This window comes from Aulonocara stuartgranti (genome assembly GCF_965226115.1).
Source record: "Aulonocara stuartgranti genome assembly, chromosome: 23".
NCBI lineage: Eukaryota > Metazoa > Chordata > Actinopteri > Cichliformes > Cichlidae > Aulonocara > Aulonocara stuartgranti.
Window position 1 is genome coordinate 25,986,221 of NC_138958.1, and position 27,598 is coordinate 26,013,818.

The following is a 27,598-nucleotide window of genomic DNA, read 5'->3' on the forward strand; positions in this document are numbered from 1 at the left end:
GCAGCCGCAGAAAGTGGGATATTCCGCGCGGTTGCCACAGAGCCTCTCTCTCTCGCTCTCTCTCTCTCGCTCGCTCCTTCTCGCCCACGCTGCTCCCTGCGTGACGCAAATCCGCGCGTGGGCGGACACACGGGGCGTGGGAGGCTTTCTGCACGGAATACCAAACACAGGCAGGTTCAACACCCACAGAGAGACAGAGAGACACAGCAGTTTGCACACTTCATGCTCTCAAACTGAACGATTACTGCGGATGTTATCTCATTATTTGATCCTCAGCTGTAAATATTGTCAGAACTAGTAGTCGGTGAATACTGAACCTGATCACCGTGCATTCTTACAAGCTGCTCCACCTTCAAACTTTCTTATATGTTTTAATGTTGTTTTGTTTTTCACATTAAGAGTGTGCATGCCTGTGAATGTGGGCATCAGTACTGCATCTCTATATATAGTCATTGTTTTATGTGTAAATGTGTCCCTCTCAATATATAAACCGTTCAATATGCATCTGCATTTATGCTTATACACCTGTAATGGCTTGAGCTGCTTTAGACACTAGCTGTGTTTAGACTCACTGTCCACATCATTACATACACCTGTTCAATTCTGGTGAGGTTGTGTTAACTGCAGCCCCTCTTTCCAGTTCTTACCTGCAAGGAGTAGCACCCAGTGTGGTCTTCTGATGCTTCTCTTAAAAAAGCCCCAACCCAAAACAAAACAAATGCATGTCTTTATATTATATATAACTTAAAATGTTTCTATAAAATGCACTTTATATACCTCTCTTAATGATGGACACCTGTAAAACTGGTGAGCATATCAGCGTAACCTTGTAATATCTATAAAATACTTTATATTATTTTCTGTATAAACAGTACATTTCCTCCATACATGTATTTCTACATACACACACACGATTGGCAACACATCACACAGTGAGTTTTCTTTCAAATTGTGCATAACTAAACATTTTTAAATCCCTATAAATGTCTATATTTTATGTTGTTTTTTTATATTTAGCTACATAAAATGCTTTCATATATGCATTTTCTTCATGCAGTGTGTACATTTACATTTGCATTATCTATGTTTTATATGTACAATGTGTCCAGTGTAGACATTTACCCAGAAAAATGTACATATGTTTTATAGCTGTGCATTTAGTTATTACATATTGTCTATGCAGGCAACACTTTCACTGACTTTTACATTGTTTCTGCATATACATTTACAATGTTTACAGTATGTTTATTACATTTATTTTATACTTAAATATATATCATTTGAACATTGTAAACATTGTCTATATTCTACATTTGCAAACGTGCATGTAGAGTATACTGAAAAAATACCAGTATGTCATCTTAACCTGTTTTCACACATGAGTTTGGGCAATTTGGGGAAAGTCCTGGCTGGGTATTTTCCACAGCATTCCTCAGCAGTTGGCAGGTTAAAGACTGTTTAACATCCTGTCAAAGTGCATTAGACATCGGCGCGTCTGCTGGACAGCTGTCTAGAAGAACTCAAGGCTGCAGTGCAAGCATGTAAACTGCTCTAAATGAGGCATAAAAAATGTAAAAGTTAATGTTTTTCTATAAATAGATGTTAGAGAAGTGCATCTTCACTTCTTAAGTATTACTTTTACTGTCATAATGTATTGTAGCCTACTGTAGTATATACACTGTGTCCAAATGAACATGTAGTCCAGAATAAAGTGTATAATGTGCTCATATGAATATATTTTTGTTACAGCATGCCTGTCAGTTTATAGTTTGTATTGGAATCAGGTGGAAGCAGTATTTATAAATTTACATAAGTTAGCATTTGGGGGAAAATATAAAACAAACTTGTTGCATTTGATATATTTTACATTGTAAAGCTACTTTAATGTACTGTATTGAGCTTTTTTTCATAGCATTTTATTTTTACTTTATTTGTATTTTATTTATATTTTAACTTACCAAGCACCATTTTTGTTATACTATCGATGATATCCTACCTCTGTTATAGGTCGTGTTTAATGTTTTGACTGCTTATACATTGGAATTTCACAACATTTGGGATAAAACAGTATCTCGTTTCATCTGATCTTTAAAAAAAACTCACGGCTTGTTTCTGGAACGAATAAACTCCACTTTTCTAATGTGTCAAATGGAAATTTTCTTCCTCCTCGAAAAAAGTTGGTGGAAATATTCCAGCCGTGGTTCTTACGGTTCCTACTTCGGGGTGACTGTGACAGGAAGACCCTTGCATAAGTAAACAAACAAAAAAAAACCCAACATTCCCATCATCTGATAAAAATAACAGTGAGTTGAACCCGGACAAGCTTTGATTTTGACTTTCAAAGGCGTCACATTATGACTGTGGCAGCAGCATGCTGTCGTTATCGCTGAGTGATATCTAAACAGGCAGATTTGGTCACGTGCGAGTCTGTAAAGTTGTGCACCACGCAAGTGCGTCAGTGAAACACGCCCGTATGCAAATGTTCAATTGAGATTTCACAATTTTTCATTTGGCTACGGTGTCACAGGGCATGCAAATGGTTTCCAACACAGGGAAGTGGGTAGCAGGAAGCCCTCTGAAATGTGTGTGTGTGTGTGTGTGTGTGTATGACTATGTGAACCTGACTTAGCATTTCAAGTGTTTCCCAAAAGTGACTTTCACACACAGCATTATTATTCTGAAATTTTTTATTATTATTGTACAACAATTACTGACAACACAACCATTACTGTAGGTAATTTTTACTGGAGGGGGTAAAGCTGCTGCAGCTGTGGTGTCAGTGACAGTAATACTACTATTAATACAATTACTATGACAACTACTGGTACTTTTGCTATTGCTTGTACTTAACCCAGTGCTTTAATATTGCTACTACTAACACAAATACCCCAACTAGGTCTGACAGAAACAGATACCAATGCTTCTTTTGTTGTCGATGCTACAAGTTTGCTAGTACTAAACAACACATACTTCTACAAGTAGTACTCATTCCAATGCTTATTTTACTTTAACGCCTACTATTGCATTACAAAACCATAAATACAAACTTTTTATTTGTAAAGTACTACCATCATAACAGACTCTATTACCAATATGCATAGTACTTATTACACAGTACCATTACTACTATTCCTGCAACTGAAACTATATTCTCTAATACTGTTACTACTATCAGCTTGAATAATTAAATCTAAAATCATGCATTAGTTAGAATGAGAAAAGTTGGATGTAGACATTGTGGTGTCACATGTATTCATTTCAGACATTTTGAAGCCTTAAAGCTGACTTTTTTACTTTTTTTTAGGGGGGGCAGAATTGACCACAGAGGAGTGACAAACTATTAACTAACACCAGCAAGCTTGGTAAGATCCCAATCACACAGGCCTAGAGACCGGTTGGTGACCACCTGGCAACCACAAGCTAACTAGGAACAAATCTGTATTCCCTGATTGGTTTTGAGCGGTTGCCGTCATACGTTGTCAAAGTCCTCGTCGTACATGCCTGGAGACCAGTCAGTGAGCCTGGAAACTAAGAGTAGGTAAAAAGGTATAATTCCCAGCTGGTTGGCAAGTGGATGCTGGAGGTTGCTAGCAGTAGCTGGATGAAATGGTTGCAAAGAATTCTAACGTGCTGCAATTAGAAAACCTCCTTGCAGTTGCTTGGGTCATTAGCAGGTTCCTGCAGCTGTGAATAGTTTGCATTGAAGACATCGACTTGTCTGCAAACACTTACCAACTATTTGCCAAATGGTAGTGATAGTTGAAAAAAGTGCAACATAATCAGAAATGCAAAACATTCATCTTCAAGTTAAAGTTGTTCCTTTTGAAATACACTAGTGTCAATGGTAATGTACAACTTTAACTTTGAAGGAGAATGTTTTCCTTTTGTGGTTTTCATCACAGTTTTTCAAGTTTCACCACCATTCAGCAAGTAGTTAGCAAGTGTTTGCAGACAAGTTGGGGTCTTCCATGCTTCTTATAGACAACTATGGCAATCTGCTAGTGACCAAAACAACTACAAGGAGGTTTTTAGTGCTTAACCCTATTTGCGACCCAACAACCACTCACTAACTAGTCAAGGAATACACATTTTCCCTTAGTGACCAGAGGTCACTGTGGCTGTTGCCTTTACATTTACTACCTGTCTGTCATTGTCATTTTTATTGACGTGCCGTTTTTTTCTTAATGAAGGGTGAAGCTTGGCAAGCTGAGTGGAGAGCAGCAGCAGAGCCCCTGGCTCAGTTTTCACTGTTATAGTCAGAGACTATATAATTTGGGTCCATAATTTGTAACATTAACTTCACATTTTATTCATTAAGTCTTAAAGTTTTAAAATCAGTGATTAAGCCCATAAATGCATCAGGAAAGTTTACTAAGGTCACTTAGCCAGTGAGGACTGTTTTCCCATAGACTTCTATAAGACAGATTGGTCAGTCTTTCTCACAGACACATACTGCTGGACAACAGACAGCAGCACAGAAGCACCTGGTCTCTGGCAGCTTTTCAACATAAAATCTCTTATTTAGACACATAAAGTTATTCGACCACAGTGGTGTCTGGTTTTCGAAATAAAAACCCTGGGATAGTTATAGGAATTCAAAAGGATTATTTTTTTCATCTCACAGAAAAACAAAACAAAACAAAAAAAACCAACTAAAAACTAAAACAAAAGCCTGTAGTCAGTTGCAAAAGTTTATCAGATAGGTTAAAGGTGCCAGATCTTTAAAATAAAAACCTCCTATTTACTTTGTCCAACTTCTAAGTATCAGCTGTTACCTTCCTGCATCATTAGGTTTAGAAAAAATAAATGTCTGGGTTAAAAAAAACCCTAAAAAACAAAAACTTTAGACACTTTTTGCAAAGCTCCATTCTGTTGGTCAACAGGGTGTAGCATCTCCTCACATTAGTGTGTGGACAAAATTAAAAAAACAAGACAACTTCATAGACCGGGCAGAAACATTGGGGCCAGTATCAGTCAGTTTAGACGAGGAGTCCTTTACACGTTCTTTTCACGTTTTGCCACAAGTCCAGGGTGGATGTTCCGGTGAAGTGGATGCTAGCTGGTTCATTGGCTGAGTTTGCTTTTCTGTAAAAGCCACTGCTTATTACTGATTTTCATCTCACACTCTTGTGCAAACATCAAAAGAAGTTTCACTTCCTGAAGCATCATCTTTGCAACCAACAAGTGGGTCATGGGGGTCATCGTGTCACAGTGCCCGACAACCGTAAATGACAAGCATTACTGACACTGAGGCAACGAGTTAAAGCGCGTCTCCTGCAGCTTTTTGAAGGATCGACTCCATAAAAAACTGCAGATAGCGCTCTCACACACTAGGTGAAGCTTTGTGTATTTGCATGTAAGAGGAAGCGCATAAATGGCGCTCTCCCGGTAGATTGCAGAGCGACGACCTCGACGCTCATCAGGACCGCCAGCAGCTCGGATCAAATCTCCACGCGATCTCTTTGACTGTTCCTGATTCCCCATCAATGAGCTATTTTGGGGAATTAGGCCAGCCGCCACCAGTGAAACACCCAAGGGACAAGAACTAGAGCAGCTTCTGTCAACGCCCCCTTGCCCTCCCACCACCACCGCCATTGCACCCTGAATGCAGCAGAATAGAATAAAACAAAATACAAAGAAGTACAATTTACACTCAGAGCTGCAACTCCTTTCATGTGCTTTGAAAAAGCCCAAATGATGAGAAAACTAGTATTTGCAGAGTGGGGGAGTGAAAGAGCTAGTGAAAGGGGAGGTGGGTGCAACTGCTTGCTTCTCAGATCCTTCTAATTAATTTCAGAAGGAAAATAAAACAAATATCAAAGCTAAACTGCAGATTAAGCTGGAATATAAAATCCTGAAGGAATACTGTGTTGATAACAAAATGTAACATTAGTTAGCAAGTCTGACAGGATATCTGTATGCAGGTATTGATTGACTCTGTTAGAAAAAAAATTGAATGTTTCTGTTGTAATCTGCCTCTGACACGTTTGTTTGTTGTATGGAAACAAACTTTGTACAGGAGACAGCTTGCGTGCGTTTATCGGTTGAAGAAGGCCATGTCATGTGTCTTAAAGCTCAGGCAAACGCAAATAAAAGCAGCCTGAGTTGGACTGTTTTGTCACACAGCGTGCATCTAAGGTCGAGGATGAACTTTGATGCTCGTGATGTATTTTCCAAACGCACACATGGAGCAGGTAGGCAGGTAGGATTCCAGTCCGCCCACCTTCAGCCTCTAGATCCACGTCTGGCTGCTCACTGTGTGTGTGTGTGTGTGTGTGTGTGTGTGTGTGTGTGTGTGTGTGTGTGTGTGTGTGTGTGTGTGTGTGTGTAATTATGCAGATATGACCTTCTAACGGTGTTCCCATGGATCAGCTTCCGAGCAGACGGGGATCAAATCAAGCTCTGAAATAAGCGAAGAGGAGAATATCAGCTCCATATCTCTGTGATATGACCTCTCTCCTCACCCACTTCACTCCCCCAGTCTCTCCCTCCTCTCACCTACACACACATATTGCGCTTGATATCTAACAACCAGCACCAAACAAGAGCAAATTAAAACACTGGCAGGAAATAGGATGTCCACCCACACTGTGAGGTAGGTTGACACCCAGGCTGCCTGTTCCCACAAGTCCCAGTTTCCCAGTTTACCACATTTTACACAGCTGCCCTTATTCAGCACTTAATGAGGGTTTATTGCATGAAAACCGTACCGCTTTACCCCCCAAACTGACTCAAAAGCATGCTTAAAAATAGCATGACATTTTGGAAGATCCTCCGGTTCACTTTCTGGCTCAGAGTTGGATGAGAAGATCGATTCCACTCTCATGTCTGTCTAGTAAATAAAAGGCCACAGCCTGCTTCTGTCTGGGAATAATTGGAAAAACAATCTTATATCATTCTCCACAGTTTTTGGCAGGGAGGAATCATTTGTAAAGATGGTTGGGTGTAGGTTGATACTGCAGCTACTGTACACACACAGAAGAGTATAAAACAGTTTTTTGACATGTTTGTGGAAACTGTGAACACTGGAGCTGCCGCTGTAGGTAATTTACACAGAGAAGAAGGTCGTGCTTCTGGGAGGGTATGAGGGAGCTGGACCATGACTCCCAACTACTCATTATTCAACGTGTTGGGCAACTGTGGCGAAGGAGCATGTTTTACCCAAGACTACCAAACCTAACTAGGCAGTTGTTATTACGTAAACTGTTACCTCAACCAAACCAAGTTATTTTTATTACCTAAACCTAACCAAGTAGTTTTGTTTATGCCCAAATCTAACAAAGTAGCCTTTAGTACTTTCAGTGAGGTTTAGTTACTAATAATTACTTTATTAGGTTTATTTCACCAGAAACTACTGTGTTAGTTTAACTGTGTTAGTTTTAAGTAGTTTTTAGTGACTAAACATCACCAAGTAGCTTGTTTATTGGTGAATGAACCTAACCAAGTAGTTTTTCATGTCTAAAACTACTAACTAAACATAACCGATTAGCTTCTAGTACTTATACCTAACAGAGAAGTTTTTGGTCATTAAACCTAACCAAGTAACCAGTAATGCCTAAATGTAACCAAACAATTTTGATTACCTAAACCAAACCAAGTTGTATTTTATTCCTAAATATAACCAAGTAACTTTTACTAATTAAACCTAACACAGTAGTTAATGGTGAATAAATCTAACCAAGTGGTTTTTTGTGCCTTAACCAAATTGTTTTAATGATTAAATCTGAGTTATTTTTAGTATCTAACATGTACAAAGGGTTAGTAATGATTACTAGGGTTACTAATATAATTATTAGGATTAGTAATATAACTGAGTAGTTTTTAGCATTTAAATCTAGTTTTTAGTGTCTAACAAAGGTTTGATAGATCCTGCAGCAGAAAACAGTCCAATAGTTTCCATCTAGTCACTGCTGAATTGAAAAAGTGATATCAGAGGTTGTTCAGATCATGATATAAAGCACAAACCATCCTGTTTCATAATTTTTTTAACTTAATGAGCTGCAAATCAAAGGTCATGTTCAGACCAATGTCAGCTCTGACTCAATCAATGGCGCAATGCAATGAAAGAACTGCGTTAGCTAATCAAACACACGCAACACGCCAAACTTTGGGTGTTGAACTTGCAGTCACTGCACAATGAAAGACAAAAGCTTTTTTTTTTTCTCTGACTGTGTCAACTTATTTCATGTTATGACACGGCACCAGGTGTTGACCTACAGGGAGTGCAGAATTATTAGGCAAATGAGTATTTTGTCCACATCATCCTCTTCATGCATGTTGTCTTACTCCAAGCTGTATAGGCTCGAAAGCCTACTACCAATTAAGCATATTAGGTAATGTGCATCTCTGTAATGAGAAGGGGTGTGGTCTAATGACATCAACACCCTATATCAGGTGTGCATAATTATTAGGCAACGTCCTTTCCTTTGGCAAAATGGGTCAAAAGAAGGACTTGACAGGCTCAGAAAAGTCAAAAATAGTGAGATATCTTGCAGAGGGATGCAGCAGTCTCAAAATTGCAAAGCTTCTGAAGCGTGATCATCGAACAATCAAGCGTTTCATTCAAAATAGTCAACAGGGTCGCAAGAAGCGTGTGGAAAAACCAAGGCGCAAAATAACTGCCCATGAACTGAGAAAAGTCAAGCGTGCAGCTGCCAAGATGCCACTTGCCACCAGTTTGGCCATATTTCAGAGCTGCAACATCACTGGAGTGCCCAAAAGCACAAGGTGTGCAATACTCAGAGACATGGCCAAGGTAAGAAAGGCTGAAAGACGACCACCACTGAACAAGACACACAAGCTGAAACCAAGACTGGGCCAAGAAATATCTCAAGACTGGTTTTTCTAAGGTTTTATGGACTGATGAAATGAGAGTGAGTCTTGATGGGCCAGATGGATGGGCCCGTGGCTGGATTGGTAAAGGGCAGAGAGCTCCAGTCCGACTCAGACGCCAGCAAGGTGGAGGTGGAGTACTGGTTTGGGCTGGTCATCAAAGATGAGCTTGTGGGGCCTTTTCGGGTTGAGGATGGAGTCAAGCTCAACTCCCAGTCCTACTGCCAGTTTCTGGAAGACACCTTCTTCAAGCAGTGGTACAGGAAGAAGTCTGCATCCTTCAAGAAAAACATGATTTTCATGCAGGACAATGCTCCATCACACGCGTCCAAGTACTCCACAGCGTGGCTGGCAAGAAAGGGTATAAAAGAAGAAAAACTAATGACATGGCCTCCTTGTTCACCTGATCTGAACCCCATTGAGAACCTGTGGTCCATCATCAAATGTGAGATTTACAAGGAGGGACAACAGTACACCTCTCTGAACAGTGTCTGGGAGGCTGTGGTTGCTGCTGCACGCAATGTTGATGGTGAACAGATCAAAACACTGACAGAATCCATGGATGGCAGGCTTTTGAGTGTCCTTGCAAAGAAAGGTGGCTATATTGGTCGCTGATTTTTGTTTTGTTTTTGAATGTCAGAAATGTATATTTGTGAATGTGGAGATGTTATATTGGTTTCACTGGTAAAAATAAATAATTGAAATGGGTATATATTTGTTTTTTGTTAAGTTGCCTAATAATTATGCACAGTAATAGTCACCTGCACACACAGATATCCCCCTAAAATAGCTAAAACTAAAAACAAACTAAAAACTACTTCCAAAAACATTCAGCTTTGATATTAATGAGTTTTTTGGGTTCATTGAGAACATGGTTGTTGTTCAATAATAAAATTATTCCTCAAAAATACAACTTGCCTAATAATTCTGCACTCCCTGTATATCTGAATGCCCAGTCATGGGCTTTAAGAGAAATCTCTACATTTAAGGTATTTAACCTTATTTTAACATGAATTCATGTTTAAGTCCTGATCCTTTTTTGTTTATTAATGGTCAAAATGTTCACTAAGAAGTACAAAGTGTTCAAGGCTAAATGAGGGTAAATTCAATTTAAGTAAAAGTTTAAAAGTAAAAACAATTTGTAGATGTTAAGCTGACAGCTGGCTGTTGTTTCTTTTTTTTCCTTTTTTAAATTTACTCCAAAATTTAAAACTTAAGATAGAACAGCAAAACTGATAAATAAATCTGTTTACTTAAGTTAAAATATTTTTTTGTCACTTGAAGTACAAACTGGGTTATGGTGTAAAAAAAAAGTGCTGTTTACATTTACAAAAACAGTGCAATGAGAAGATGTAAGCGGTGCGAACTTGAGATGTTTGTGACTGACCCTGTTCCATATGTCGTGCTGGGAGTTCTTTTGGGAGGAGAATGTTTAAATTAACCTCACAAAATAATTTACTAACATTTAATACTAATTACACCCAAAAAACACGACTTATTTTTTGTGCTTAAATAAATCGTGCGATTGTGGTTTAAGAGTTGGCAGTTCGTCTTGTAATCGGAAGGTTGCCGGTTCGAGCCCTGGACCTGACAGTCGCGGTCGTTGTGTCCTTGGACAAGACACTTCACCTACCGCCTAGTGGTGATGGCCAGAGGGGCCGATGGCGCGATATGGCAGCCTCGCTTCAGTCAGGGCAGCTGTGGCTACAACTGTAGCTGCCTCCACCAGTGTGTGAATGTGAGAGCGACTGAATTGTAAAGCGCTTTGAGGGTCTCGAAAAGCGCTATATAAATGCAATCCATTATTATTAAATACCGCTTTTCTGTCTTCTGAAGTCAATTCAATTTTATTTATATTGCACCAAAACACAACAACGGTCACCAAAAAGACACTTAATATTATAAGATAAAGACACTACAATAATACACAGAAGCCCCAATAATCAGACGATCCCTATGGGCAAGCTCTTTGGCGACAGTGGGAAGGATAAACTCCCTTGCCGATCTAGGCTTAGGTAGAGATAGCCATCTGCCGCGACCAGTTGGGGTTGAGGTTCTGTAAATCACCTGTAAAACTAACCAAACCCATGAGTGCTGTTTGGGAATTGCACTCACGTGCTATTTTGGCCCGTTTAGTAAGTCTGGAACTTGGTGTATTAAACATGATGATAAATTCACAATCAAGATTTTCTTACAGGCAGTCTTCTCATTACCGTCTCAGCTTTGTGTGGCCGAAGCCTCAAATAGTGTGTCTAAGACCCCCTTTTATGTAACCCTCTGATGTCTACGTCATCATATGTGCTAACCCTAATCCTACTCTACACATTGGGAGAGCAGCACCAACCACTGCCTGCAAACAGTGCTTTGCAATATCAAACTAAAACAAATACCCAAATCCCAAACGTCTATCGAGATGATCTAAATTATATGTGATTTAGAACATTTTTGCGTTTTGTATGTGTTATTTGACATAGTTTAACAGTATCATTATCACAGCATAAAATATCTAAAATGCTCCTGTGATACTTACAGTAAGATGTTTCTACAACATAGACGACTTAAGCATGGTTACTTTGTTGGTTTCAATCTATTTTTGTGTTGTATACATTAAACTGTCAATAAAATCCACAATACAGCACTGTTACGATCAAAAACTGGTATTTAGTGTGAAGTCTAATTTTTGACACAAGTTTAAAGGGGCTCGGCGAGGCAGCATTTAGCTGCTACTTTATCTTAAATCGCTAATGTGATTTGGACACGTCAGCAAGTCTGTAGAATCCAGAGGATTAACAGCTCGAAGCTAATAATGAAAGTTGATGACCATCGTCCTGATACTTTTTATCTCTGACTGGGGTTTCATGTTTCGTCAAGCCAGCTAATGCAATGAAAACCTGGCTATGTTGCTTGTGCTAGCACTAGCCTCAATGAGGACAATGGAAATAAATAAATGTGCCAGTACATGACATTATTATTATTCTGCTACTCTGACGGGACAGCCTGATTTATTTCTGTCTCACGGGTACTGTAAGCAGCACATACCCACCAGCTTACCCAGCCCATACATTGGAACTACATTTTTAGCACAAGTCAAAATGTATAGCTCCCTAGAGAACAATAACATATAGAAGAACTAGTAAAAGTATTTCTTTTATAGGACTAAACACCCAAGTCACAGCGAGCACTAAGAGTAGACTGTATATGCCCACATCTTATTAACTGTAATGTTTTGACTTGAAGAGCTACTGGTTTTGGCATTAATCCTTGCATCCCAGGTTCATCACCCTTTTTTTTCAGTTGATGCGATTAGGTTTTGATATGTTTCCACAAACTAAAGAACTCGACTCGTCCTCCAATTCAGTCCTAAAAACATTAAAAACCCCCGAGAGCAAGAGTTAGAAGGTTTCCACATGACAGCAGCAATCTGCTTTCATGTCGCTCTGTCAATCATCTCCGCAGAGTAGGCGTCACTTCTTTTTTTTTGCGTCCTCCCCTCCCCTTCCAAGCCTCCGAACAGTGGATGTGTCTCATTTGGCAGGGAGCCTCTACATATTTCACTTTTCACGAGACGCCTGTTCGTTTAATTTCTCCACCATCTTTTCTCTCTCTCCCTCATTTTCTTCTTCTCCTTTTTCTTATTCCCTGCAACTTTCTTTTCCCTTCGTCTTCTTCTCCTTCTTCTTCTTCTTCTCCCCCCTGGAGTAGAAACACATTTCAATGACACGCCCACGCCTGGGCCTGTCAGCCCCTCGCCCTGTCAGAGCGCCCACGCTGCTCTGCTCCCCTTCTCCCTCCCCTCTGTCTCTTCCCTTCCCCTCTCCTCCCTTTCCCATCAACCCACATCCTCGACACTTTGCGCTCTAAAAAAGCAGCTCTTTTCATCCAAGTTCCTCTTTAGGAGGAAAGGAAAGAAAGAAAAGAGGAGGAACAACGGAGCGGCGTGATTCAGTCTCCAGGCGGTGGTAGTGCTTGTCATGGAGTGTCCCTTTTCATTTGGAGTGAATATGGGTTACAGGATGACTGTGATGCCAAAAACAGGAGTTAAAGAATTTAATAAAGAGAGAGAGAAAAAAACTAAACAAATGCCTCTCTTGTCTGGAGTTTGGTGCCTCTTATTGTCGTCTACACTCAGAGTTGTGTTGGTGTTTTTTCCCTGGGTGGCAGGCACATTTTAGACGGGCGTGGATGTGACTTCACATTGTGCAATTGTTTTTTGGGTTTTTTTTTGTTAAATCCTACCAGAAAGTTGCTGAAGCAGCTGTGCAGGTTGTCTTTCAGCAAAAGCAGGACATATTCTTTGAGTTTACGATGCAGTACGAGGCCACAGCTTGTGTGTACGGAGGGAATATGTGTGTGTGTCTGTGTGTGTGTTTGCACAGCCTCCCTGTTAGCAGAGTCTTACTTTGTGTCTGTTGAGAAAGTGTGGGATGGTATGAGCGGCTTATGTCTGACTGAACACGTGTGTGCCTGTGTGGGCGGGGAGTGTGTATAGGGGCGATGTGTGTGTGAGTGTGTATGTGTGTCTTTGCACACATTACACTCGTGTGGGCGTTTTGGGCAAGGATGTGTGTGGGTGTAGTGAGCGTAGGCGGAGGTTATGTGACATACAGATAGAGACTGCAGTGTTCCTGCAGTGTGTTTATGTGTGTGAAACTTTGCTGCAGAGTGTGGACTGCACAAACAGCTATAGGGGCCGAGCTGCCTGCAAATGTGCCAGCATGGAAATCTGCTGCTTTCACTTCGCATCTACTGCTACTTTAAGTTGAAATCACCTCAGAGAAGAAGAAACACTCTGAAAATGTGTCACGGCAGAGTGCTTAAAAGGACACCACAAATAGTATTTCTTTTGCGTTTGAGAATGAAAGACTGGACTTGTCTCGTCCTGACAGGGGCTCCATTTTAGATCTCTCTTCCAAAAATACTCCAATATTCAAATCAGTTTTTTACTTTCAATCACTATGTTCCATTTGGTCTTTTTTTGCATTTCTCCCTGACACCACAGGGATTAGTAAAGTCAGACATATGCGAAATAAAATGGCATCCTGCAGAACAAAAAACCCACAACTGTTAATTCAGTTCACTAAACTGGACCTCTCAATATTTCTGTGGGCCCTTTGGAGCATTTTTAATGCAATTATCAGAGTCAATAAGACTTACTATGTGTTTAAATAAGGCTAGCAGCGCTTCCAATAAGTCTGTGATTGAGTTCTGGTGAATATGAATGCACTTTGCTATGTTAGTGATCCATAATCTTATCTAGATATGGCTAAAAAAAAAAAAAAAAAACCCCAGCATGGCTGCAGAGAAAATGTTGATGCTTAAAAATGTTCAAAAGCTGTAAGTGAAATGATGGTGCCTAGGACCATCTTTTATATGTAGACTATGATAGAAATGCACATTAATTTGGCAAAAACCTGGAAAATTTTTAAGTGAAAAATACAATAGTCATGCCAAAGTGCTTGTTTTGAGATCCTCTTTCCCCAGAAAACGATCCCCAAGGTTGTTTGTGCAAACTGTTTTGGCCTATAGATAAGAAACCTTCAGCAGCAATGTGAAAAAAGTATACAATGTGCAAAGTTATCTGACACTGACACTACTTTGTAACCCAAACCAAGAGGTTTCAATGAATAAACCTCAAATAGAGAAAAAGTAATAACAAAAAAAAAGACATAAAAACAATCAACTCCAAGGCTGTTAGCTCCCTACAGGGCTTCTAATGTTGTTTTTTCTGTATGAGAAACTGTTGGTGAAATAACAAGACAATTTGTCTCCATGTACACAAATAAACAGTTTCCTTTGTGTTGACTATTGCACGTTTTCCCATGAGAAAATCATTAATACTGAGCTTCACTTTTCATAGCCCTATTATAATGTAGTAGATGGCTTTGTGACAGTAAAAAGGCAAAATGGCTTCATGACTATATTTCTGGCAGAACTCAGGCATTTCTAAAGATTTGAGGTTAAGTCTCCTTGACATTATTTAAGGTGTTCCTCAGGGATCCATTCTTAGTCCTCTTAAATTCACCACATACAAAAATTACCATTGCCACCCAAAATCGTTGCACATTTTTTTAAATGCAGATGATTCTGTCCGATATTCACTCAAGCAGACTAAAGTCTGCTTTTAATATATATCAGAAATCTGCCAAAAATGTATTTAGTTCAAACTCTTTCAGCCCACTATACATATTCAAACCCTTTATGATCATAACATTGAAACTGTTGATTGCTATAAATACTGTGTACTCTGAATGGATTCTAGCTAAAGACCACTGAAGGTAAAACTTGGATTTATATGCAGGATTAAGCCCAGCGCTTGCTCATAGGGGGTCATATGATTGTAGGGCCCTTTGCCTTTCAATATAAAGTGCCTTGAGCCAACTGTTGTTGTGATTTGGTGCTGCGTAAATAAAACTGAATTGAAGATACATGAGAAACCAAATAACCAAAACACACTGACACAATATGAATACAGAAATGGAGGGAAAAAAAAAACACAAAGAACAACAAAGAAGTAAAAGAGGCCACTGTTACACATACTGACTTACTGAGTCCCACAACTAACCACTTTCGTCATGTCTGTGAATGACCTAAAACCACACATTTCTTTTATTGTCCGTATGTCTGCTCTTTTAATTAAACTGTTTACATACAGAACACGACACAGCAGATTTTAGATTCTGGATTTTAAACTGGGTGCCCACTAGGGTGACCAGATGTCCCATATTTTGATTAGATCTACAGGACATGTACTTTTCCAACGGCTGTCTTTTATTTGATTCACACAGAGAGCTCAAGGACAGGCATTTTATCATAGGTTAACCTGTCTTTTGCTGCCCAACTGTGAAAGGTGACCAAAAAAATTGCCAGCTCTACTGCTTTGGGCTAAATTAATTGGAAACCACCACATAAAAGAAGTAAGGTGATTTTTTTTAAATATAATTTTCTAGACATGACTCAAAACAGGAATATCTATGGATGCAACCCTACTGATGTTTACCAAAGATGAATAATGGTTACCATTGATTTAACAATTATATGGGGGCAAAAAGGGAATAGTAATATAAAATTAATATCACATGAGAACAAATCCAAGCTTGCTTTTATTCTTGTTTTTATTAAATATTTAAATGTATTACAAATAATACAAATAATGAATGAAAATGCATGAGTCACACTTCAGTCTCAGGCGTGAGCCCTGAAATGATTCACTCCACCACTGACCTCACCAACTCTCAAATCTGGACTTTTTCACCCTTTAAAAATGGAAAATATTGATTTCATATACATGGATACTAATCAGAACATATAAGAGCGGAAAGAAAAATGAAAAAATGTGTTCAGGGAGACAAAAAAATTTGTTTTGAGTTCAAAAACAGCAGATCTGTAGATCTAATCAGTAGATTAGAATTTGGGACTGATTCACAAACTGCTGTGAGACTGAAGTCTCAGTCATGAAGGATTATAGACCAGTCAGGTCTTAGCATCTGGTAACCATAGGTTGCTAAGGAAAGTTGTATTCCCTGACCAGTTTGGGAGTGGTTCCTGGATGTTGCCTGCTATGCCTGGTGAAACTGGTTGCAAAGTGGTGTATGGGTCTGCACTGAAAACCTTATTGTGGTTGCTTTGGTCGATAAGAGATTGCAGCAGCCACCTTTACGGCCCATTTATGCTCGCCACATTGGTCGCTTCACATGCCGACAAAATGTCATAAGACAGCCACATCCATTTGTATTTGCAATCTTCTCCACCACCACTGCACATGAGGTTGCAAAAATTAAGAGGAGCACAGCTGACCAAAATAACAACAGTTGTGCAGTTGTAATTCCGCCAGCAGATGGGGTGCCTCTTTTGCGCCCCATCTGCAAAGGCCAGAACGTAGTTTGCGTAGTTTAAAAGATGCCAACTTGTTGGCAAATACTTGCTAACCACTCACTAAGCTGTAGAGAAACTGTGAAAAAGTGCAACCACACAGTAAAGAGAGTCTGTTCACTTTTAAAGTAAAAGTTGTACATTCAAACCATCATGTTTAAAAAGGTAATGGCAAATGTTCTTAGCTTCACTTAGTTAGGAACTGTTTTTGCCGACATGTTGGGTCTTCCATGCAAACTACAGGGGGCGACCATGGTGAAGGGGGTAGAGAAGCTCATCTTGTAACCGGAAGGTTGCCGGTTCGATCCCCAGCTCTGTCTGTCTTGGTCGTTGTGTCCTTGGGCAAGACACTTCACCTACCTGGTGATGGCAGCCTCGCTTCTGTCAGGGCAGCTGTGGCTACAACTGTAGCTTGCCTCCACCAGTGAGTGAATGAATAGTGGAATTGTAAAGCGCTTTGAGGGTCTCGAAAAGCGCTTTATAAATGCAGTCCATTATTATTAACTACAGGTAGCCACGGCAACCTAGTAGGGGTCACTGATCAGTCTGTATGTTACTGTGATGTTAGTGATCAATTTCACAGCGACTGTGTCAGGGGTTGTGTGTGGATGCGAGGAAGAGCACCCAAACGCCGGACTCACGGTGCAGGATAGATGGAATTGATGACACAAAGGGAGCAGGAGATAGATGGCTGGCTGGCTGACTGGACTGAACACACGGGATTAACAACATCAATGACAAGACAAGGGATTAATGAAACTGAGGAACTGAAATACACAGGGTGAATGATGAGTGATTAGGAGAAGGTGAGTAAACAGCTGGACTTAATCTGACTAATGATAAATGGGAAGAGAACTAGAACATAATGCACACAGACGAAGGCTAACACAATAAAACAGGAACATATGGAAGATAAACATGAACAGAAAATACTGGGTCAACGACCCAGGAACCCTGACAGACTGTGATATCCTCCAGTAAAACTCATAACTGGTTGCGGAATACAAATTTTCCCCTAGCAACCACGTAGCTGTTCTGTAATGGAGGCTTTAAATGACCTCTACCTAAATGACTTATTATGTTTTTATCTTTTTAAGTTAGACATCTAAATTTCAGACGAGCCCCAAGCACCACGGTCTTGTGGCTAATTTGTCTTCCTCAACACGACTGTCCCTGAGCGCAGCATGTCATCTGTCCAATTTTGTTGTACTGGCTTGAGTCCATGTAGAAAAAATTTATAATTTCACACTTTTCTTTTTCAAAAGGAAAAAAAGTCTACATTTGGAAGTTGGAGGGGTGGCATCACAGAATTTGGTTTACACAGTCGCCTAACAAGCAAAAGATCCCTGGTTCAATTTCCCGAGGAGACACAAATCCCTTTGGAGTTGTGTCAGGAAGGACATCTGATGTAATAGTATCTTCTTCTTCATTTCATTTTCAAATACGATAGGATTAAGTGAGGGTTAGGCACAAAAAATGACTAAAAACTACCAGGTTCAGTTTAGAAAAAGATTACAGTTTAGTGTAAAATACAACACTTGCCACATCTTTTAAAGCTTTGTTTTCTTGGTCACATGGGCTTCTGACACAAAATGTCCTTCTTATTAAAAGACATTACTTACTAATTTGTGCTCACTGTTTCACATTTTGTTTTGAGACAGGGCTGGACACATTATCCCCCAGAAACACCACTGGGATCTGGTCACTTTAGTGCTTTAACGGCGGCTGTTTTCGCCTAAAAGGAGAGCGTGGGCGTTCTGGCGGCAGGGCAGTGATTGCTCCACCTCTGCCTCGGGTTGCATGAAGTTCTGCAAGGTCGTTTTTGCACGATCTTGCTGACGAACAGACCTTCACATTACTTCAGTGAGGCGAGAGGCATAAAAAATGGCACCAAGGCGCAAAGGCGGTCTATGCTTGCTTTTTGTAGACAGACCCTCAACGACAAAATGACTAAAATACCAACTGACTCACTGACAAACGCAGCATGGTTCAAATCCCAACATGCAAATTTGCAGCTTTAATATTAAGTTTTTGAGGGAATATTCAAGGTGCCACGTTCCCATGTGTATATCGATGTGACACATGTTGAAAGTGACTCATTCTCCTCTGAAGTGGGCTCAGTGTGCGGCAGAATGGCCTTGTGATTAGAACGACTGAACTGTAGCTGAAAGGTTAAATCGCTACAAAAGCCAATCGACCGTCACACTTCCTCTGATGTGTCACTTGAGTCGGTGCTTCTTCATCAATATCAAACCTCAAGGTCCACTCAGCATTGCACACAATGAGTTTAACTGATAACAAGATGCTTTTGAAAAAAATACTTATATTGAAACCTATAGCCTTAATCAACGGTTCTACGCGACTTTAGCTAAAATACAACCAAACAAAAATTGCAGTGAGTGAAGTAAGTGTGGTAAATTCTCAGATGACAAATGGAAACAGCTTCTTCCTCCACCTCCTCTCACTACAAACTCTACAAGGTTCGCTTTGTTCCCATTTTCTGCCCTAAAGCGATCGAGTGTCTGACATACTGCTCGTGAGATATCACATATGTATACATCACGTATAATCAGAGTGTGTCTGATGAATAGAATAATCACATCCCAGAGATTAGTCATTTTTACTCAATAAACTGGGGCTACATTACTTACTCCGCTCATGTACTTTGCTATATTTGTGAAAATCTTTGTTTTTAGCATAATTTACAGAATACACAGCTGTAAAGTTAGATTAATTTTTAAAAAAAATGATGACTTGGTTACAATAATATGAAATACTGGCGCTGAGTTGGGTCGGTGGCGCGTCAAAACTTTTTTATAAGTAGGTGGGGTTCTTCTGGGGGATTTTAATTTAATCTCATCTGCGTATTGAACTTAATAAGCACAGCACATTCTCATCTTGTTCCCACACTGTGTACCTTTGAAATTTTACAGTGTGATGCACATTCATAAAGAGAGAATAAGCAAAAAACAAATACGTGTATCATAACAGACGCACCATTGAGACATTTAAGGATTTATCACAACTGGAAAAATCCTGACATTCAGAGGAACATGATGCTTTCTTTTTAATTTTTGCAGATTTAAAAGGTCACTCTCAGGCCAAACCTGCATCATTTACTGTGTAATGAAAGTCCTGGGTTTAGAAACAAATGGGCCAAGCGTCACTGAGGTGGTGGAGTTTTTCTGCTGGTTTAAAAATGCTCTGCATAAACACCTGTAAAGCTTCAGTGGGAAGCCCTGCAGCTCCCTGCTGACAGGCCGTGGGCTGACGTAGAGGGGATTTGCCCATTTTGGCCACGTACAGGCCTCAGCGACCCTCACCGCCCACAGCGTCTTCACCCTGAGAACGCTGCTGACGTCTGACATGTCTGCTATCTCCAGGCAGAGGCTGACACTCCCTCAGCCACGACCACACACTGCAGTCAGAGGGAAACCAGCGGCCTCCAGTGTGGTGTGTGTCTGTGCGTGACAAACACCTCAGCTCTGAGCTGATCTGAAGGTGTGATTAATCTGTTAAGTGTATTAATTTGGGGCTGCTGAAAAAAAAGGTCACGACTACCTATCAGATCGGCGTTTCATCTCGCATGCTGACAGGCTGAAATGCGACAAAAAGAATGGGGGGGAAAAATCCCTTGCAGGAGAGGAAGGAGTAGAGAAGAAAAACTGGTAGAAATGATGAAACAATGCAAGCTACAAGGGTGTGAGCAAAGTTGAGGCAGGCTTTGAAGTGCAGCCACACATTTTGCATGATTATTGCTGTTAAGTTTTTGATCTCGAGCCAGCAGGCACGAAAAACAACAGCAGCTTGGGATTAGTCTCCCCCCCACTCGCACGCCTACCTTGCCAGCATAAGTCCCTGACTCAATTAGAAAAAAACCTCTGCAACTTAGGGCTCCTCACGCACAAGTACCCACATCACCCTGCCCACATCCCTGCAGCACATCACAACCAGCATCACTTTAATCGCCAAGCACAATGAATGCACAGGGATTTGTCTTGGTGACATTAATGCAGAGACGTGCTGACAACTAATGTACACACTGATAAGACAGTGCAGGGACAAGAGGGCCGAACACACAGAGGAAATAAAGATTTATCCGCCTTTAATTAAATATCAGATATCATCCATGGAGATTACTGCCTGCAAGGGCTGCACAGAAAGCTGACTGCTGCAAACAAATGCTGTTAATGTCTAAACTGGTCAGAAGTGTTCGTGGTTTTAGAGTTTTAAATGCACATGCATGTTGAATATGAAAGCATTAAAAAATGGTACCGTTCAGAAATGTGTTGGAAATCTCGTTTGTGCATGGAAACTGTGGTGGGATTTATGGTTAAGTATGGTGAAGGTCTGAACATTTAGTGTGTTAGAAAGTTGTATATTTGCACCTTAGGTCTGCTTGATCCAGATGAGAGCAGATGCAAATACATATAAACTGGGTTGAGTCATAGTTTCAATTTAGTCATGTTGTTCTAAGCTACAGTTCTTCTAAAGTCCACTTGAGGTTGGCTTTAACAGTGAGTCACACCACATAAGCTATGCCCAACTCCTAGGCTGCATCCTTCTAAGGACCTGGCCTTCGCGGTCCACGTGGGCCAGGTCCTTCAAAAACCGAGAAGGCCGGAAGTGCGAGGCTGTGAAATGGGACGGTCAAACCTTCAGATGTGCGTCACCAGTTGTCTCGGTGGAGTTTAATAAACTCAGCCCTCTGCTCCTTGCTCCCTAAAATATAACACGAGTAAATTTTCGACCATCTCACACTTCTGTTTAATCAGTTTTCTGTTTGATGTTTGTTCAGTTGAACTTTAATTTAGCACATATCTGTGTCTGTGTGATGCACTCATACTGAGTATGCATTCAGCTTGCTAACCAAACTAGCTAGCATTACCCAGTACTTTAGCAAATCACATTGTTGGGGCAGGGATAGCTCAGTAGGTAAAGTGGTCGCCCCATGATCGGAAGGTCGGCGGTTCGAATCCACTTAACGGCTACCCTGAGGTACCCCTGAGCAAGGTACCGTCCCTACACACTGCTCCCCGGGCGCCTGCTTAGTGGGCTGCCCACTGCTTCACTGAGTGAATGGGTCAAATGCAGAGAAAAACAAGTAATTTCCCCATGGGGATCAATAAAGTATCCATTATTATTATTATTATTATTGTTGTCTGGGCACTCCTGGCTCTAGAAAAACCAACATGGCCACAGATTTCAGTGCAGAAGTCTACATGCAGAAGATCCTGTGTTTTACTTATAAGGTATGGATAAGACCAAAATCCTTTGAGAAGCAAATATTTGTCAGCAAACCAGGTAATGATGTTTATGGCGAGTAACTTTGAAGTCCTGTTCACCAAGATATGAAAACAGTCCAAATCTGAGGTAAAACCCCACTTAAAAACATTGCTAAGGCCTAGAGTCACACAGGCCCAGAGGCTGGAAGTTGCTTATTATCACTGAGTGACACTGGTTGAAGAGGAAGAAGCTGCACCAAAAACCTCCTTGTGATGGCTTTGGTTGCTAGCAGATTGCTGTGGTCACATTTTTGCATGGGAGAAGCTGGCTTATTTGCAAACACTCTGTGTTTACTCTCTGTGTGTCAGGGAAGCTTGAATAGTACAACACAAACCGCAAGTATGAAATGTTGCCTTTTAACATAAAAAGTTGCACCTTACTGCTGCCACCAACAAATTTCAGAACGTTCATCTTTACTTTGAAGAAAAATGTTCTACATTTCTGGTTTGCACTGCAATCTTTAGAGTTTCACTGGTGCTTAGCAAGTTGTTTGTTTTGCACTACTTGCAACTATGCTAATCTTCTAGCAGCCTTGCAATCATGAGGTTTTCCATGCAGCACCATATACCTCTTTGCAATCTATTTGATATTAGCAACTACCAGCAAACTCCAGCAACCACTCACCAACTCCTGGGAGAATGGGCACTTTTCGCTAACAGGTTATGACTGCCAGGCTCTAGGACTGTGTGAATGAAGTATTAGCATTAATACTGTCATAGTGACTCCCAGCAAACTTCAGGAAAGACTCACCAACCAGTCAGGAAATTCAAATTTGTCCATAGCGGATGCTAATTGCAAGTTAGTCACCGACCAGACTAGCCTGTGTGACTGAGGCCTAACTTTGCCCTGAAAAAAAAAGCTTTTTGTCCAACACTTATAGATCTAAATTTCAAAATATCACTCAAGCTCAGCACATTCAACAACTCTTGCTCCTCACACGAGAACAAACATGATACTAAAATACAATGAATACAGTTTCCTTTTACTAGCCAAGACAGTTAACTTTACTACATTAACAAGTTGATATCTCTGCCACTGCACACCACTGGTGAACCTCTACCCTCAATCCAACAAGGCGACTGACTCTTTGAGGACAGAACCAGGACAACCGCTGCCTTTACCAAATTCTCTGAATTTCTTTTCAAGAGCTGTTGAGTGCCATCCCTCTCTCTTATACCGTGTTGCCGTCATTTTTCACTTCCTTGACGTTATTGTTAGTTTTTCTGTGGTTGTTTTTGTCCGTCTGAAGACCTCAAGTAATGCCGTCAATAGCTTAACAAACGGGGCTCTGCCCAAGGTGACCTCACTTATTTCAGGTAGTTCATTAAAACTCTTCATAATTAACTATATAAATAGTTATATAGTAAATAATGGTTATAAAGTATAAATAAATACACTATAATAATTAATATACTATACAGTGGGGCAAAAAAGTATTTAGTCAGCCACCAATTGTGCAAGTTCCCCCACCTAAAATGATGACAGAGGTCAGTAATTTGCACCAGAGGTACACTTCAACTGTGAGAGACAGAATGTGAAAAAAAAATCCATGAATTCACATGGTAGGATTTGTAAAGAATTTATTCGTAAATTAGGGTGGAAAATAAGTATTTGGTCACCTCAAACAAGGAAAATCTCTGGCTCTCACAGACCTGTAACGTCTTCTGTAAGAAGCTTTTCTGTCCCCCACTCGTTACCTGTATGAATGGCACCTGTTTGAACTCATCATCTGTATAAAAGACACCTGTCCACAGCCTCAAACAGTCAGACTCCAAACTCCGCCATGGCCAAGACCAAAGAGCTCTCGAAGGACACCAGGAAAAGTATTGTAGACCTGCACCAGACTGGGAAGAGTGAATCTACAATAGGCAAGCAGCTTGGTGTGAAAAAATCAACTGTGGGAGCAATCATCAGAAAATGGAAGACATACAAGACCACTGATAATCTCCCTCGATCTGGGGCTCCACGCAAGATCTCATCCCGTGGGGTCAAAATGATCATGAGAACGGTGAGCAAAGATCCCAGAACCACACGGGGGGACCTGGTGAATGACCTGCAGAGAGCTGGGACCAAAGTAACAAAGGTCACCATCAGTAACACACTACAACGGCAGGGAATCAAATCCCGCAGTGCCAGACGTGTTCCGCTGCTGAAGCCAGTGCATGTCCAGGCCCGTCTGAAGTTTGCCAGAGAGCACATGGATGATACAGCAGAGGATTGGGAGAATGTCATGTGGTCAGATGAAACCAAAGTAGAACTTTTTGGTATAAACTCAACTCGTCGTGTTTGGAGGAAGAAGAATACTGAGTTGCATCCCAAGAACACCATACCTACTGTGAAGCATGGGGGTGGAAACATCATGCTATGGGGCTGTTTTTCTGCCAAGGGGACAGGACGCCTGATCCGTGTTAAGGACAGAATGAATGGGGCCATGTATCGTGAGATTTTGAGCCAAAACCTCCTTCCATCAGTGAGAACTTTGAAGATGAAACGAGGCTGGGTCTTCCAACATGACAATGATCCAAAACACACCGCCCGGGCAACAAAGGAGTGGCTCCGTAAGAAGCATTTGAAAGTCCTGGAGTGGCCTAGCCAGTGTCCAGACCTCAACCCCATAGAAAATCTGTGGCGGGAGTTGAAAGTCCGTGTTGCTCGGCGACAGCCCCAAAACATCACTGCTCTCGAGAAGATCTGCATGGAGGAATGGGCCAAAATACCAGCTACTGTGTGTGCAAACCTGGTAAAGACCTATAGTAAACGTTTGACCTCTGTTATTGCCAACAAAGGTTATGTTACAAAGTATTGAGTTGTATTTTTGTTATTGACCAAATACTTATTTTCCACCCTGATTTACATATAAATTCTTTACAAATCCTACCATGTGGATTCATGGATTTTTTTTTTCACATTCTGTCTCTCACAGTTGAAGTGTACCTCTGGTGCAAATTACTGACCTCTGTCATCATTTTAGGTGGGGGAACTTGCACAATCGGTGGCTGACTAAATACTTTTTTGCCCCACTGTATTTAATTCGTATAAGGGAGTCTTTCCTTTCCACTTTTGCCAAAGTGCTTGCTATGATTGTTGGTGTTTTCTCTGTATTATTGTAGGGTTTTTACCTTACAATATAAAGTGCAGAGGTGGGACCAAGTCATTGTTTTGCAAGTCTCAAGTAAGTCTCAAGTCTTTATCCTCAAGTCTCAAGTCAAGTCTCAAGTAATGTCAGGCAAGTCAGAGTCGAGTCTCAAGTCACTGGTGTAAAAGTCCGAGTCAAGTCACAAGTCTGAAACTTTGAATTTCAAGTCCTTTCGAGTCTTTAAAAAAAACAAAACGAAAAAATAATGTTGCAGTTATGCTAAATGTAAATATTAGACCATGTAATTTTAAAATCTGTGTTTTTCTCAACACATGACAAAATAGTGAACTTAGAAAATATACACAAATTGTGAAATTGCACCTCTTTAAAATGCAGCTCAATTAAACCTAGCTCCAAGAATAATTTTCACCGACAGTTCTGAGATAAGCTGCATGTTATTCTTGGATGCGCTTGTAGGACCGGCTTTAAAATCGCATGACAAAAATATCATACATATTAAAAAAAACTGAATCACCAACGTAGCCTGGACAACATTTGCTAGTTAGATGAAGTCAGCTATCTCATCGTAGCATATTTATATGCATATTTATAATCATACGGTTCTTGGAGTGAGTGCATACACTCATGAAGTTTAGTAACTTCAGGTCACTGCAACAAGCCCAGGTACAGTTTACCGACGGATGGGTACAGGACCTTGAAATGCACCGTGTAGAACGAAAGACCATCGTACGTATCATAAGTTTACCAGTCTCACAAATCGTCATCATAAATACACATTCATTAACCGTTTATTAATAGGACCTTTGAGCTCAACGGTAATTAATTAGTAGTGGAAATAATTTCTGGTAGCATCACAGAAATGTAGCAGTGACAATAATACTGTATGCTGTAATCGTACTGGGCAATTAGTGATACAAAAAACCTGTTTTATCCTGTGAATAAAAGTATGTGTTTTTGTCAGTGTACCATAATAACAGAAGCGAAACGCAATATTGTGTCAGGACAATTCACTATTTATGCACAATAAACAAAGGAGCATAGCGCGATCATTTCTGTTCAGCGCCAGACTTGCTTGTAACCTATATCACTAATTATGTTATGAAAATGACGTATTAACTACTAAAAAACACTGACCTTCGTGTAAATGCTTGGAGCAGACTAACCTATGAGCTGGAGGGTTCTGGGACGTTGTATTTGGTCTTTGAATGGCTGCAATCCAGGCCACCCGTCGCGTCTTTGTTACTTCGGAAACATGGCTCGAACAATTTCTCTTCAACGACGTGATCCGATAACAACCGATCTCTTTACCCGTCGGCTTCCCGTGGCTGTCATGCGACCGGCTATTGCAGTTAATAATACAACAGCTTCTTGACATTTTTGTGTTTCTTTTTATTGCTGTATAACTGATTTTAATTGAAAGCCTGCGTGCGCTAGTACCGCTTGCCACGAGTTCCCAGAATCCTTTGCGGTTCTACCCGAGAATGACGTCACATTTTCAATCTCTATCCGGTTGTTCAGTGATGACGCGACGAATCCTACTTCCGGGTCTAAAGTAGTCTGCGTTTAATATGGCTTTTGTGTTGTTAACATGTTTAATGTTATGTATTTTCTTCTATTTGATCTCAAAAAGCTCCTAAAACAGTCAGTGATCACTGTTGATCTCCCTCGGCTTTTATTACTGCTAATCATTTATTTAAGCTCAGTTTTTAAAACCTTAGGATGTAACTACAGCCCAGCCCATGCACCAGTATATGAATGACTAACCTCGTATTGTGGATGGATTATCTCAGTTGTTCTCCTGGCTGAAGTTTGGTCCTTTTACAGCATCCTGCCATGCGATTACATTTGTTCCTGACCACCGAGAACACTCACGGTAACTTTTATGGAGTGGAAAAAAAGTTAGCTTGTTTATATTATGCTAACGTAGCTGCGCCGCTAGCGGTCACGTAGCACATCATTATATACCAGCTAGCCAAACTTCAGTAACCCTACAAACGTCACTGCTGTTTAGTTTTCTGTCTTCATTTATGCTGGAAGTGATAACAGAGCTGTACTTTTTAATTTGTTTCCAAAACCCCGCAGTCAGGACATGCTATATTGTATTTAGATAGAAGCTAGCGAGCTAACTCCCTGCTAACTTCTAACTCCTTTAAATGTCATAAATTCCGTTTTCATGGATGCCTGGATGTTAAACTCAATTGTTACACCTGAGCAGAACGCTGATCATTTTATTAAAGATGAAAGACTTTAGACAGTTTTTCAACTCTCAGTAATGCCATATGATCGTTTGATATATGGACCTGCAGCGGAGTTTAGACCCAGACACGGCTAGTGACGTCAGACTGAACAACCGGATATAATATGCATGTTAAATTTTATATTTGGGGTAAAATATCAAGTCTTTTCAAGTAAACAGGTTCAAGTCCAATTCAAGTCCCAAGTCATTGGTGTAAAAGTCCAAGTCAAGTCACAAGTCTGAGAACATTTTTTCAAGTCAAGTCTAAAGTCATAAAA

General features: G+C 40.5%; 1 protein-coding gene across 1 annotated transcript in view; it reads right to left on the reverse strand.

Moving 5' to 3' along the window:
- LOC309701330 (glutaminase kidney isoform, mitochondrial) overlaps positions 1-27,598 on the reverse strand; it is a 226,636-nt gene that overhangs the window by 63,783 nt on the left and 135,255 nt on the right. The window lies entirely within an intron of this gene.